Source organism: Malaclemys terrapin, chromosome 7 (assembly GCF_027887155.1).
Source record: "Malaclemys terrapin pileata isolate rMalTer1 chromosome 7, rMalTer1.hap1, whole genome shotgun sequence".
Classification (NCBI taxonomy): domain Eukaryota; kingdom Metazoa; phylum Chordata; order Testudines; family Emydidae; genus Malaclemys; species Malaclemys terrapin.
In genome coordinates this window covers 117,265,500-117,281,828 of record NC_071511.1, presented here as the reverse complement: position 1 = coordinate 117,281,828, position 16,329 = coordinate 117,265,500, and positions in this window count along the sequence as shown.

Sequence of the window (16,329 nt, the reverse complement as noted above, 5' to 3'; positions counted from 1 at the left end):
GTACTTGCTCGCTGTTTTGCCAAATCCCATGGGTTTCTGCAGTTTTGGTTCAAGTCTGAGCGTCATGTTTCGTCAGTCTTGTGCTCCTGATTTATCTCCTATCAACCCTCAGATCTGTTGTTAAACATTCATTAAAATGAAGTAGTAACATTGGCTTCATCAGCAGTTCACCGGCTTACCTTGAATCCGTGCTTCAGTTCATCCAAGCGCAGAATGGGGGCGAATGGGTAAAATCTTGGCTTCATTAAAGTCAATGGCAAATCTCCCGTTAACTTCAATGAGTCCAGGATTTCACACAATATTCCTTACGTATCAAGTATTGTGAAGCTTAATTAATCCCTGTTTGTAAAATGCTTTTAAGTCCTTAAGTGTAAAGGCGCTAGAGAGATTTAGCCAATAGCTTCATAGAACACTCGTTCAACTCTATGAGAATCTGCATTTCTGATATTGTTCCCCCAATGGACATTCTTTCTCTCTTAACTGCTTGACTGAGGCTTAATGTTCCTGGTATGTCCAAGTGGAAAGTACTCAGTGTGCTTCTCAATGTACCAGGTACAGTACATCCGGATACTTCTCTGGAATGTTAATGGATGCACCTTGGCTCATGGACACAGTCTAGTACACCTATTTTTAAAAGAACCATATTTAATGTACTTAGTGTTTCATCCATCATGCACTGGATCATGTATCCTACAATCAGGAGTGCAATGGCTTAGAGGTATGAGCAATAGTCTTGAAATATCAGCTCCCAAGAACCATAGGGGTCATAGCCATGCATGGTCTTCCCATCTCTTCATCATTCCCAATTCAGAAATTCAGCCCAATTCATCTTACTGAGTGTGGTCTCCTGAGTGAGTCTTGTCTATTCTGCAGGGGTATTAAAATCCCATGGCTGCTTTCATAAATGTAAAGGTTTTCCCTAATGTGCTTGGCCAAAATTTCCAATGCTTTGCAGGATGTTATCCTCTACCCTAGATGGGACTGCATTTCATTGGGACAATAGGTGTCTAGAAAATCATATATAGCCATCCCATGCTCAACACGTGCATACCTTTAGGATGATAGGCAATATGTAAATATAAAGCACAGTTGTATTAAGGAAGTTTAATGCAAATGTTCTATTTGATTACATAGGATGGGTCAGAATATGGGTCATGGTAGGAAGACAGATTCAGTTGATGCAAGCCCAGCCCAGGTTGGTAGTGTGAACATCATTATTATCTGGCCTATCTGGTGGCCTGTTTGAAACAGATTGGTGGTTTCACTCCATTTCCTAGTGGACACATCACAAAACCACTATGGCAATTGGTATGAAGTGGCAGCTTCACCAGAGAGGTGAGACAGAAATAAACCCAAGACTGAGTTCCCCTCACACTTCTAGAAGTTTATCTCCAAGCCGGGTTGGGCACATTGGTGGGACAATCTGGGGAAGCTGATTGTTCTGCTCTTGCCACTAAACGGAGAGTTTTGTCTCTGTTGGTCAGGTGTCAACCTGGCATCTTTTCCAAGCATGATAGTCACATACAGTGTTTGTGTATTTGACAAGATGCAATATTTGACAAAAGCACTGTAGTGAGCATTCACTGTAGATGGAAGCTGAGCAGCTGTGCCTTGGTAGTGTCACCCAACCCTGTTGTATTTTCTTCTGAATTGACTTCTCTCCTATCACTAGTCTTTTAAGAGGTAGGTATTAGTATTTTTATTTACCGCTGTGTGTGTGGTGGTGGTGGGGTGGATGGCTATATTTTAACCAATGAGACCATTTGCTTAGATAAGGCTCTCCCACAAAGATACATTCTATGAAATCCTTCAGTCACAAGAAATAAAACCGATGATTGATTTATATTCTCTAACGCACCTTCTGGCTGAAACCAGTTGTACGCACCAAATGGTTGAGAAGGCGCTTGGGAAAGCACGGTTGTCTGAGTGGCAGTAGAAGGAAAATGTTAATAAAGGGCAGTCCACTGAACTGAGGTTAAATATTTTCATACTTCTCAACTAACCCAGCAATGTCCCTGAATTCTCATTAAAAAAAAGTCCTTCGTAATCTGATGTTTTACCTCATTAAGGAAGCACAATTTTGAGGATCAAGAAATATAATGTAGATGGGGGTGTGGGAGAAGGTACCAGGAAGGCAGCTTTCTGAATCCTGATTCCTTTCTTTTTCTGAAGGTAGTTGGTGCTTCAATCTTGATTTTATTTTATTTCTAAAAGCTTTTAACTGAAATGGGCGAACTTGAAAAAGTTTGGAAGCACAATTCTTTCCAGAGCTCTTAGTCCCTCAGGGGAATGCACACATTGCAGCAGCCTTTAGGATGGAGCCAGCTCTGCATTGGCCATTATCCACCCCTTCCTTCCCACTGTGAAGTAGTTTATGGGATGGTAGGAAGGAGCACAGGGACTGTTATTCTGCAGGGGTGCAATAGGCTACCTGTCCCTTCTTTTTTGTACCAGGCACAGTCTGGCCCTGAGTGAACATCTGAAATGTTGGGGTCTTCAAAACTGGGTTTGAAATCTAACAAGAAGAGACTTTCTCATCATATTTCAGCAATTCTTCCTCCAGCTCTAAGGCCAGACGAGTTGCAAGATATTGGGAAATAAATTAAAATGAATATCTGAAACTTTTTTTAATCTCAACAAAAGTTCAGTCTGAGTTTGTCCTGAGTTTTGAGTGATGGTCCAGGCTAATTCTTATTTTATTCAAACTAATCTGCTTAGGCCTAATTTGTAATAATTTATACTGGCAATGGGCCCAAGATACACAGTCTAGATCCAACCTAGGTATTCTCAAAGGTTGTTGGTGGGAGTTCAGATCTGGCAAACTGGTTTAGCCTGTTGCAGTGATAGCTGTCAGACGTGAAGTTCATCTGTACCTGAACTTTCCCAAGGTTTGAGATGTTTCATTCTGGCATCTCTGACAGATGAGTTCACAGGAATATTTTCTTTGTCATGGTAGAAACACTATTGATTGAGATGTTTAAAAGTAGACTGAATAGAGCACTGGCATACATGCATTAGGGACAATCCTGCATTGGATGAAGGTCTAGACTAGAACAGAGATTCCCCCAATCTGTGGACTATGATGCACTAGTAGATCACAGAGATGTGGCTGGTCTCATGAGTAAGTGTGGCACAGATGGCCTCTGTAGGAAGAGTTGAACCATAAACTATAAAGGGATGTCTACTGCATTGACATTATGATACATCTTTATTACCAATTATGTGCATTTGGGCAAAGATTTTTATAAAAAGATTTCTGAAGTAAATTTTTAAAAGCACCTACATGACTTAGAATCTCAAGTCTTATTGATTTGCAGTGGAACTTTGGTGCTTTTGTACCTCTCAGGCCATAGGCACATGAATGAGTGGTCTGATTTTCCAAGATGCTGGCCATCCAATAAGTCCCACTGACTTCAGTTGGTGCTCTGCACTTCTGAAAATCAGGTCAGCTATTTAGAAATCTGATATTAGACTTTGATTTATGAAAATCTCGGCCTTGATCAGTTGGATAAACTCTAGACCTCAGAAAACTCCATCAAATCAATTTTGGTGGCCCTTCTCAGAGGGGAATGTGTAGTCCTAAATAAAGATCCAAGTTGAGTTGGTGTTGGTCCTGCTTTGAGCAGGGGATTGGACTTAATGACCTCCTGAGGTTTCTTCCAACCCTGATATTCTATGATTCTATGAAATCCTTCTGTTGGCTCAATGCTTAAATGGTTTAACAAATTCAGCAGTAGAAGAGAAATTAATAGTGAATGGAAGGAACAATCTGACAAAATAAGCCATTAAAGTAAGTTTTGGGTGTCGTATGGATGCTCCTCATGCTGCAGTTGCTTAATGTATCCTCAATATTCATCTGCTTTTGTTCGAAGATCCAACAAAACATATGAAATTGGGTTACACTGATTCTCTTGATCTCTGATTCTTCCACAGTGTCAAAGATAATACACTAAACAAACTTACATGCAAATGGTGTGATACATTGATCTTCTGTATACATTATCATCCATTAATGTACTCGTTAATGTATTCCATCTGTCACGCACATTGTATCATATTATACACACCTTATTAAAAAAATAAAATTAAATCTGCCAGGTCGACAATCCTGAAGTCTTGTGTCTATCCGCTAAACAGATACAGCACTAGTGTAGGCTTCCTGTTCCTGTCTTCTCCCTGACCTGAGAGGCAGTGTGGTCTAGACTAATAGGCTGGGAGTCGAGAGACCTGAGTTCTGTCTTCAGCTCTGTTGCTGACCCACTGTGTGATCTTGGGCTTGTCATTTCATCTCTGTGCCTCTGTTTCCCCTGCTACGCATTGTCCGTCTTATCTATTTAGCCTGTACGCTCTTTGGGGGGCAGGGATTCTCTGTCATCATGTGTTTGCACAGTGCCTGGTGCTGTGGGGCCCTGATCTCAGCTGAGGTCTTTGGACTGTACAATAATGCAAAAAGATAGTAATTAATAATAGGACGAGAGGAAAGCTTAGTTTCCAAGCTCGTTTAGAGATTAATCTTGCTGCTTTCTTTTGACCCTTGAGAAGGTGGAACTGAACGGAGATCAACAAGTAATTTTAGATAGAGCCGCCACTGAACCAGGCTGCATTTAAACCAGAGACCTAGAGGTGAAAGGCTCCAATATCTCGTCGCCAATTCACAGCAAGAGCATGTCTTGAGCCCACATATTAATGGATGATGACACAAAAGCGAGATCCTGCTCATCTGTACTCATGTGGCTCTACCTATTCAAATCATGTGTGTAAAGGTTTCCAGGGCTCTAAATAACTGCCAGTAAAGATCAACCCTTGCATAGTATGGCCTTAAATATGAAAAAAAATAAACGATGTGCAATTTAATAGCCGGGAAAGACAAAAGCAAGAGGATTATAGAATTTCCTTCCCCAGATGCATTGTGCTGAACTGTATTGTTAGGCTTAAAATGAAATGTTATGTTTGTAGAAGGCTTAGGAGAATATTTTGACATAATGGGTTGTAAAGAGTCATTACTGCATGCAGTAGGTGCTGCACCACAGTCAGGAATTCATTTTCATGACTAGAAAAGCAATCTTTCTAAAGACCGCCGGGATGTTGTTACTTCCCTCTCAAATGCTTGCCCTTCTCAGTGGCTGCAGAATGTGCACAGGGCAGAATTACCCAACTCACTCGACATCCTTTCCAACCCAAACAATTCCATGAGTCTCAAGAAAGTCTATTTGGATAAGATCGTTCCGATTGTGACCCTACGAGGGGAGAAGATACACAACAACTTCTTTTAAAAAATCCAGTTATTTGAGAAGCTGTGGCTAAAAACATTTTTTCCCAGTTCTTTAGGAATTTATAAACACCCAACTTAGCCCTTCTTTGTCCAGCCAAATGGGTGAGTTAGCTATGAAAACCATTTAAAATCCTAATGAAAAGCCATTGTACTACCTTGGATTCTGTGCATCAACCCTTTCAGACAGATGAATGTAGAAATGGCAAAAGACAAGAGACTTTTATGGTCACAATTTAAAAGGATCCTAAATCTGCCCTCTGATTTTTCTCCCCCGAAACAATGGCAGGTAGTTAGACAGAGATGACAGACGGTAGACATCCGCCACCTATTTTGCAGGTGCAATCATGCAATTAGGAATCTAGATGCTATCATTAGTGCCTGGAATTAATTGTTCCCATGATTTTGTGCCCATGGTTGATTGTTGGCATAAGCTTGCAAGTGCAGAATCAGTCTGGTTTTAAAAATTTAGCCTTTGATTTTACCCCTGCATGGAATAGTGGGTATTCTACAACGCTGGGTGTATGGATACAACAGGAAAATCAAACCTGCATGGACCTTAATCATTCTAATACAAGATACCCTTTCTCACGCCATCTGTGCATGCAGGTCTGGTGTCATTTCTCTCTCTTAACCAAAATCTTGCCATTGTTGGTGAAGAGCCACCTTCTCTGCAGCTCCTGCCATCCAGAAAAGCCTTCCTGTATCTTTCCATCTCAGTCATCTCTTTTGAAATTTCAGCTGGAATTGGAAACGTACCATTCCTGCCTTTCTTATAAGTCATTAGTGCCCAAACTGAAGACTGTAGACCTGGAGGTCTGTGAATCATTTCCTGATGTTCTGTGGGGACCTGTGATGTCACATGGTGACATCTCCACCATCAACGACTAGGCTTCTAGCTGCTTCTCCAGGCAGATGGGCTCTTTGTTGCAAACTTTTTCCAAAAAAAGGACCAAACATTAAAATTAAAAAATACATCAGCATTTTTCAAATATTATTTTTCCACTTAAGCAAGTGATATAGTTTGCCACAGGGATGTTGTATGATTGGGAATGGGAGGTGGGCTGTGCAGCAGGGAATAAGAAATGATGGTCCATACAAGCATGAGTGGGAGGAGTGGTCTCCATTACAGAGAAGCGATCAAGATGTGGTCCACGCTATGAAAACTTTTGAGAACCCATAATCTTAATTTTTTCCCTCACTCCTTTATTTGTTATTAACTCTTTTCCTATAATATGGAGTGCTGTGCTGGGGGTTTTTTTTTGGGGGGGGGGGGTTGGTTTTGTTTTTGCATTGCCATAGCTCTTTTGTATGAAAGATGTCATACAAAATAAAGTAGCATTGTAATATAAATACTTTGCATGGTTTGGCTAAAGAATGAGCATTCCAAAGCATTTTACCATTATAAGCAGATACTTGCCCATTATTCAGTGTTAACATACATGATTGAACTGGAAGGAACTTGTCATATAATCTAATCCAAAACTCGCTATCAAGCAAGACTGCGTGATACTAAAATTAAATAATTGTGCTTTGAAGGGCATTGAATGGCATCATGAATCCTAATTTTGAATACCTGTTGCTATTCACCACTGGCATCGAACCCAGGTTAGAATGATGATATTAAAAATAAACCCATATATATTATTTGATACATGAGCTCTGAGAAATAAACCATAACCCAGCAGACCAGAGCTAATCAAGAAACTTTCTCCATGGGAATGGGAAATGAGTTTTTGGACACTGTTGCTATGCATCTGAATGAGGCCTCTCAGCCCAGCTCCCAGTTTATTTCTGGTTTTAGAGTACACTTGAATAGGTTCATTTGAAGCCATTGCACAAATCATTCTATTTTGAAAACTAGCATTCTTGTGTCTTATAAATAAACAGGACGAATAAGGAAGCCAGGTCTTCATGTGTGACTTTGTTCTAGAAGAACGTTAAATGAAGTGCATCCCTACCTCTCTCTCTCTCTCTCTCTCTCTCTTTTAATTTATATTTTTATTTGAAGGTTGCAAGATTTTTTCCCCCTTGCATATCACAGCACAACTGGTCATGAAGCTCAAAGAAAAAAAAAATCACATTACTCAGATGTTGGAAAGTAAGCAAACAGTCATCGTTCAAGTCCTTAACATATCAATCCAGAATTGTATAATTCACATCCAGAGCTGCTACCAAGCCACAGGGGGTGTGACTTAATATGTTCCCCCAAGTCCATTATGTTATCCACATCCAGGAAGATGTTTGTGCCAAAGCTTTCTTGAATCAAAGCAATGTCCACCATTCCTCGACTGCAAGCCTGCTGAGATTTTTTTCCCCCCAGTTCCTGGCAAATAGATATCTGGCACTAGTACATGCCAGATTGATGCACTTTGCGACAGCTCCTTTAATAATATTCAAGTCTCCTAGTCCCAGAACACACATGCTCAGCAACTGCACAGATTTCTATTGCCAATATTTTGCTGATATATGAGAACACCATATTAGCCCTCTTCCCTAAAAAACTATTCACCCACTCCCCTCCAGACCCTGCAGTAAGGTTCTTTTTGTTTTCATATGGGACTAGTAAAAAGCGGATTTATTGTTAGTTTTATCAAATTTAGAGAGAGAAAGAGAGAGAGTGTGTGTGTGTGTTACACCTGGGGCTAAATTATACAATATTTTCTAAAACGTATGGTCGTATTTAGATATCCTACACATCTGTAGTGCTGCCTCCAACATATATAGTCATTGCTCCTAGCCCTACTCTTTGTATAGTATCATTTTCAACATCTGCTTTAAGATACCAAGGACATAATGGTGAAAAAGATTAACATGTATCTATTGCAAATGAAGCATTTTTCAGAACCCAAGAGCTGAGAATAAACAGCTCACTGTAGTTGGGTTTCTTATGAGGATAAATGGATAGGATTATAGTAAAAGATGTCTGTACTGTATAATACTCTTAATTTGCTATATTAATAATACTTTACATTTCAGTATTCAGTAGTTCTTTTCAGTAGATCTTTGTATCTGTGCTTAAAACTGTCGTGGTTCTGTGAAGACACTATCTACAGCAATGGGGGGGCTTCTCCCACTGGCATAGGTACTCCACCTCCCCGAGAGATGGTAGCTGAGTCCATAGGAGAATTCTCTGATCGATCTAGTGCTGTCCACACAAGGGGATAGGTTGATTTAACTGCACTGTTTTTCACACCCTTGAGCCAGAAACCTATACCGACTTAATTTCCTAGTATAGGCTAGGCGTCAGTTTAGCCCTACAACCACCTCTTTGAAGTAGTAGTGTACCCATTTTACAGATGTGGAAACAGAGGTACAGACAGGATAACTGACTTTCCCAAGGACATGCAGGAAATCATGGGCAGAGATGAGGAACTGAACCCTGGACTTCTAGATCTGTGCTTGAACCACCACACTTCCTAAACAGATATTTGCTTATGAAGGTGAACATTAGGCGTTATGGGTTGTAGAGGTTAGTAATGACATTAAGTGATTCTTGATGGTCACCCAAATAGGAAGTCAATGTATGTCTTGTTACATACAGTCTGAATGCCTTCATCAGAAATCTTTGGATATCATTTCTTTAGTACCATGAATTCTGAAAGTGTAACAGTTTTACCTTTTAAAGATGACCTGCAAAACAAAACAAAAAAGCAGTAGTAGTTTGTGCAATTTTTTTTTGATTATTATGTATAAGGGAGGCCGAAAGGTTTTTGTCAACGTTATTTTTTCTACTTGTTTTGTATCAGGACTTCACATCTTGTCTCATGGACGCTTCAGAAGAAATTGAGATAAATCGGATCCCATGATTTCTCGTGCCATGTTCAGGACTTCAGAAAACTGGCAGGCAAATTTACAGAGCTCTCTTGACTTTAGCATCCTGCCTGTCCTGAGGTTGGTCAAGTAAAGGAAGGTCTGTCCCCCAAAGCAGGATATAGTGACACTGCTGTTTGCTCCAAGTCCTCTTAACATGTGTCTATTAGCCTAAGATGTAACTTGCAGGTCCACCTCTTCAGTGCCTTATTCTTATAGTTACTCCAGGTTCCTCATCCACAGAAAATGGGGGCTCTGTACAGGTTCGGGAGTCAGCGTGCCTGGATCCAGCTGCAGGATTGGGCCCATAGATTTTAAATTCCTCAGGGCAGCGACTGCATCTTCTGTGTGTCTATGTAGGGCCTAGCAACTATACATATACATCAGTAGTGTCCAGAGGCCCTAATTCTGACTGGGGCCTCTGGATACTTTCATAGTACAAGATAACAAATAATTAGTAATAATTCTCAGTGGTATTCCTGATACTGAGCTGTTTGGGGGTACTGCACTTATTACTTGGCTAGCTCATTGTCACCTAATTGTACTACAGGAAGGTCTGTGCCTTACCTCCTGTCTGCTTATTTATGCCCTGAGGTTACATAAAGGCTGGATGTGGCTGAGACAACAGCCCACCAGAAATGTCTCCAGTGCCACTCTTTTTGATATGCATAGGCTCAGATTCCCCATTGCAAGAGAAACCTCTGTCTACTGATAAGTGGCAGCATACTTTACAAAGAAAGAGACGGCTCCGTTTCTTCAGCAGAGCTCTACTTGTCTCACTCCTCAGCTGACCTGTGACCACTTGCATGTGCTCCAGAGCTCTTTGCCAAATGACAGAAAATGCACAGAAAGTCATAAGCTTCAGGAGCAAGTAGAAGCGTACGAAAAGCCAAACACAGCCTTTTTCAAGAATTATTCATTAGAAAGTGATTTGATAAGAAATAGTAAAGGAGAAGGCTCCATTACAAATAGGCTGGTCAAATCTTTAAAACACTTTTAAGGGGTGCCTTAAAAATATTTTTTGGTTGAGCACCATATTTCTGTTGGATGCTTTAATTAGATCAATTATCAATTAAATAGATTGTAAACCCTTTGTGGCAGAGGCCTTGTTTCCATAAACAGCTGTTTAGCTCCCAACATGTGGTTGGTGAGATTATAAATATTATTAATTATTCTTATCGTTGAGAAAACAAGGCTTTTATTTGGAAACTTAAGGTATTTTACATGAGATGAAAATCCAAGGTCTTGCTTATAGTCCCCTCAAAGACCTGTACACTTGTTACAATGCTAGTGTTGTTAGTTCTGTGTAGGGTTACCATATTTAAAAAATAAAAAAAGAGGACACTCCACGGGCCCTAGCCCCGCCCCTTTCCCCCACCCCGGCCCCACCCCTTTCCCACCCCCGTCCCCACCCCAACTCCGCCCTTTCCCCACCCCTTCCCCAAAGTCTCCGCCTTAACTCCCCCTCCTCCCTCCCAGCCACGCGAAAAGGGCTGCCCGAGCGCTACCGGCTTTACGGTTTGCCGGGCAGCCTCCAGACCCTGCGCCCCCGGCTGGAGCTTCCCCAGCGCAGCTGGAGCCCGGGAGGCGCAGGGTCTGGAGGCTGCCCGGCAAACCATGAAGCCAGTAGCACTCAGGCTTCGGGCAGCCCCTATGCCTCCGGACCCTGCACCCCCGGCCAGGCACTTCTCCTCCCCGGCTCCAGCTGCTCTGCTCCTCCCCAGACTCAGACTTCGGCTCTGTTTAAGAGCCAAGCTGCCTGAGCCAGCGCTACCGGCTTCGGGCAGCCCCCTTGACTCCAGATCCCAGCCGCCGGCTGGATACTTCTCCTCCCCGGCTCCAGCTGCTCTGTTCCGGCGGCGCAGGGTCCGGAGGCACGGGGGCTGCCCGAAGTCAGTAGCGCTGGCTCGGGCAGCTTGGCTCTTAAACAGAGCCGAAGTCTGAGTCCGGGGAGGAGCACAGCAGCAGCGGGAGAGGAAGTGCCCGGCCGGTATTTTTCCCGGACATGTTCGGCTTTTTGGCAATTCCCCCCGGACGGTGGTTTGATTGCCGAAAAGCCGGACATGTCCGGGAAAAAACGGACGTATGGTAACCCTAGTTCTGTGGTCCAGGCCTAAATCTAATTCTAATTATTATTATTAGTTATTTGTATTACCATAGTGTCATGGACCAGCCCTCCATTTTGCTAGGCCTTCGCCAAACACTGGCAGGAGTGCCTGCTGTCTGCAGTTGCCGCCCAACTCCCTACGGGGTGTGGGAGGAAGCACTGCCTGGGGCTTACTGCCCCAGCATGTGTATGGGTGTGTGTGTGTGTGTGTGTGGGGGGGGGGGGGGGGTGTTACATTCAGCCCTCTTCTTGAGGAACATGCTCTTTCACTTCATGCCCTGAATCAGGGGTCGGCAACCTTTCAGAAGTGGTGTGCCGAGTCTTCATTTATTCACTCTAATTTAAGGTTTCGCGTGCCAGTCATACGTTTTAACATTTTTAGAAGGTCTCTTTCTATAAGTCTATAATATAGAACTAAACGATTGTTGTATGTAAAGTAAATAAGGATTTTAAAATGTTTAAGAAGCTTCATTTAAAATTAAATTAAAATGCAGAGCCCCCCGGACCGGTGGCCAGGACCTGGGCAGCGTGAGTGCCACTGAAAATCCGCTCACTCTGCTAAACAGCTACCTCATCCATTCTTATTGTTTATATTATGATCGCACCAACTGAGAGGGGGGAATCTATTGTGCTACGCGCTATAAAACATGTTGTGTTTGAGTGATTAGAGACTATTCTTAGTTATTACGTGTACTGTAGGGGGATGTCAGAGGTCCAATTATGGCCCATTGTGCTAGGTGCTGTACAAAAGAGAACCAAAAGATGGTCCCTTCCCCAAAGAGCTGACTATTTAAGTATAGACAAGAGACAACAGATGGATACAGACAGACGGTGGAATGCAAGGAAACAATGAGACAATATTGGTCAGTATTATAGGCAGTGGTCTCAGCTCACCAGCTGCTTAACTGTTGTCTTATATGTATGTACATATTTATTACATAGCAATTGTCATACTACATCAGACCAGTATTTGGTTAGTTATTTCTGTCTGGGATTTAGATATGTGTGTGTATTTACATGTATGGATGTATCTACGCACAAGTTCTTTGGGATTCCTGCAGAAGTAAACATATGCAATTGCTATTTGAATTCATTTGGTTGGAAAATGTAGACATATAAGTATACACACAATTAATTTAACCAAGCATCATTATTATAAATGAACATGGATATTTTGTCAGTCTCTAAGGTGCCATAAGGACTCCTCGTTTTTGCTGACACAGACTAACACGGCTACCACTCTGAAACATGGATATTACTGTTTTTCCCTCATTTTCTTTCTTTTTCCTTTCGCATTTAGAAACATTAGGCCAATTCTACAGTGATGGCTGAAAGACTGTATGCACAGTATTGCACAAATAAATCAAGCTAAAGCCGACCAATTCTTGTAGACTGGCATTAGGGTAAGTATACCTTAAGAAAGTTCTTATTCAGACTTGGCTTCAGGCAATAAAACGTCATAGATGTATAACTCTGGTGAATGAAATTTCTAGGGAGCAAATTAGGCTAAAAACATCTTCTAGAGACAGCTAGAAAGGAATCAGACACCACCCGAAAATAAGGCAAGTTATTCAGTAAATGTTTCATTTATTGGGATTCTTCCATTACTATTAGGGTTAAAAGACATGCTGTCAATAAAAATGGTGCAGTTATGGAAGATTCTGTGTTTCAGAAACCTATTTCTTGTCACACACACACCTATAATACTTGATATCACCTCATGATAATGTGTGATTACACTCTGCATGCATATTCCTAATCATTAAGCATTTTATTGTTAGGTAAAATTATCTCTGTCAAAAACAAGATGCATAGCAATATTTTAGGCACTAAAAACGGAATAATGTTTCTACTGCGCCATAGACATGACTTGTGAAACTGAGCATGGATTTAAAGAAGTTAGTTCCCATAGCAGTAAGTAAAAGGTCTCTGGGTTTCTTATTTCCGAGTGTCCCTCTGACAAGCGGTGAAGTAAAGCATATACCTGGGGAATAAACCACCAGCAGGCTAGCCCCCACAAAAGATAAAGCAAACAGCAAATCTCACTGTGGAACCATAACTTCGGCTTTTGGCATTTCCCCATTTTATAGCTTCTTCAGACTGCCTCATCTTTGTTTTTCTTTTTGTCAGTGCTCTGATTACATAGAACAGCCAGGGCCTCTATCCTTTGGCTCTGTAGCTTTGTCTATCCTAGAAAAAATTCCCACCATTGCTAATGTTGATGCAGCTCCATCGGTGGCAACAATGTTGGAAGCATAGACTCCAGGTAGCCACCATTGTTTGTAAGTTTCATTAACACCTGCTCAATGTAGAAAAACCTTATGGCAGTGCAAACAGAGTTAGTGGTCTAAGATCACCTTTGAAACACCCAAAGTTCCTCAAACCATAGATTAAAATCTTAGCATGGTCAACTCAAGCCCTTCAATGTTTCTGAGATAGATAAGCAGAGTTCTATGCTTGCAAGTCTACAGTGTAGGGGCTTTTGGAGAAGACCTTAGAGACAGAGGTCCTGTCCCACATGTGTAGCAGGTACACTACTCGTTCCAAATGGTGGTTAGTGGACCATATTTCTCTATTAGAGACATAGTGTCTGGGGGGGGACGTTAAAGATTCCAAATAATTTTTCATACAACTAGGGGCTTACCCTGCTAGCCTGGGCCAAACTTTCCCTTCTCCTCTCTGTTGTGAAATGTGGATTAGGTGACACCTGTAGGTGCTGGACCTAGGGGTGGGGTGGTGCTGCCGCACCCCCTGACTTGAAGTGGTTTCCATCGTATACAGGGGTTACAGTTTGGTTCAATGGCTCTCAGCACCCCCACTATAAAAATTGCTCCAGCACCCCTGTTGGCACCCCCACTCTGCTTTTCAGCAGTGCTGTTTCTGGTGCATTGTGGAATCCTTTGGGTTGAAAGGCATTCTGTGAATGTAAATGGTGACACTACTCACTGTAAACGATACAAATTCCCTAATCTGACCTTGTCCCACTTGTTTTGCAAAGCAAGCCCAACATATGGTGTACTGTGCCAAGGCTGAGCTTATGATGGTCTAGACAGTCACTTGTGCTCCCGGATCTACACCATAGGACAACTTTGCCAGGATAACTGATGTCTCTGGAAGGCCAAACTCTTAGCACCTGCCTTTGACACACCACCTGTTGCTTCAAATTGGGTATCAAAACAATAAATCATATGTTTCACACAATGGATTAGCTTGACTTTTTTTCTGAATATTATATTACTTTGGCTGTTGCAAGTTACACATTTTTTATCCAGGGTACCCTCCAGCTAACAGGTGCTATTGACCCTTTGAGAGCTCATTCCACCAAAGGCATTTGTATATTTGGAACTATTAAAATTGGAAACCAGGAAATAAATGAGATATGATGCATATGCTCCTATGAGTAACTTTATTAAATAATGACATTCTAATGAATAATGACAACACTGTGACTTGCTGCTCTTTTTTTAAATGTAGCTATTTGAAAGGATAAGCATGGGTCAATTAGAAAAATGCACAAGGTTAATAACTAAAGCCCCAATCCTGTATGAACTCTACATGAGAAACCCCTGTACAGTTTTTGACCTCATTGCGGTTCTGTGCCCAGCCATGTGGGTGTAGTGGGGAATATATTCCAGTATCGGGACCTAACTCTTGCATCAGGAGCTGCTAGGGCCAACCTTTGCACCTGGGTTCCCAGTGCAGGATCAGGGCCTAACAAGATCTTATAATCGCTTACGGATGTCAGTAGTGTTACTTACATGAGTAATCCACGAGTAACATTATTCACATGCATAACTGTTTACAGAATCAGGTCCTTCATTTGTTAGCTCCCTGGGGCAGAGAATCTCCTTCTATATCTAGTAGAAAACCAACCACATTTTTGATGCTAAACAAGTAATGGCACTAATTACAGTGCAAAATCGTTAGGGAAGCATGTTTGCTAAAAATCTATACGAGAGCATAAAAATCCCTTTAAAAAAGTTATTTTTTGTTCAATCGGATCCAATTATAACACATGGTCCTATAAAGTAAGTAAGAGTTCAGCATGTTTGGTATTTCTAATCTCATATCACACCAGAGTTTAAAATAATTAAAAAATCAAAAGGCAAACAAAATTGAGTATATTTGTTACTGTGTCACTCTGCAAGTAAACAGCTTGCAAAATGTAGCCATTACATAGCCAGGGATAATTGGGAAGTGTGTGTCCAACCATAGCTATTTTGCAAAATGTCTAAAAGTAAAAGCAAGTTAGTCAAAAGACCAGAAGAAAAAGAAACTGTTAAATCCATTTGTACATTGATTTAACAGTGAAGTATTTCATTCTTCATGTTTTTACTTGGTGTCTTGAAATAATCCCTTTTCTGTCTCCATACTCCCACTTAGACATTGTTCACAGACTTATTTATTTATGAAGTCTGAAGGTTAGTCCCTACCTGCTGAGACTAATTAGCCCTGTTCTTTGTGTCCTATGCAATCCTGTCTGATTAAATGTACACATTTGTTTTACTTCTTTTCATGCTTCCTTTCACTCTATTTCTGCTTTACTGATTAATATTAAAGTTGTAAGTTGCAGTGATTTTTTTATTTCTATTTTGTCTGCATCTTTCCCTTTAGTATGCAAATTTCTATGTGAACTTTTTAATGCCTGAGAATTTGTGTTAGCCTTGTCGATCTCTGTATTATTATTTTTATTATTCTTTTTAGAGAAGACAGTTTAGCTGAAATCCCTAAACTCTCTAAATATTGCATGACAAATTGACTTTGTTTTGGAAACCCTACGTGCTGAATGGCCCTTCGTAGGAGCAGCAGGTTAGATTTCTTGGGGAATGTTTGGATTATTTAGTACAGCCTGTCCCCTTGCTTTCTAACACCATTTCCATTAGGCAATTTACTAATTCCCATTGAATTTACTGTCTCTGTGCCCCCCTCCCTCCTTTGTTCCTTGTCCATGTTAAAGTTTCCCATTGACTCGTCCATTGTTATAATTTGTCACTGCTAGAAGATCAATTTGTTTTCCTTCTCTCTTCAGCGCATTATATTCGGGTACCAGATGTCATTTCTTGCATCTGCATTATTCCGCTCCCCATTTTGTTGCTGTGTAGAGCCTGCTCTCTGGGTAGTGACTTAAAAAAACAACAAC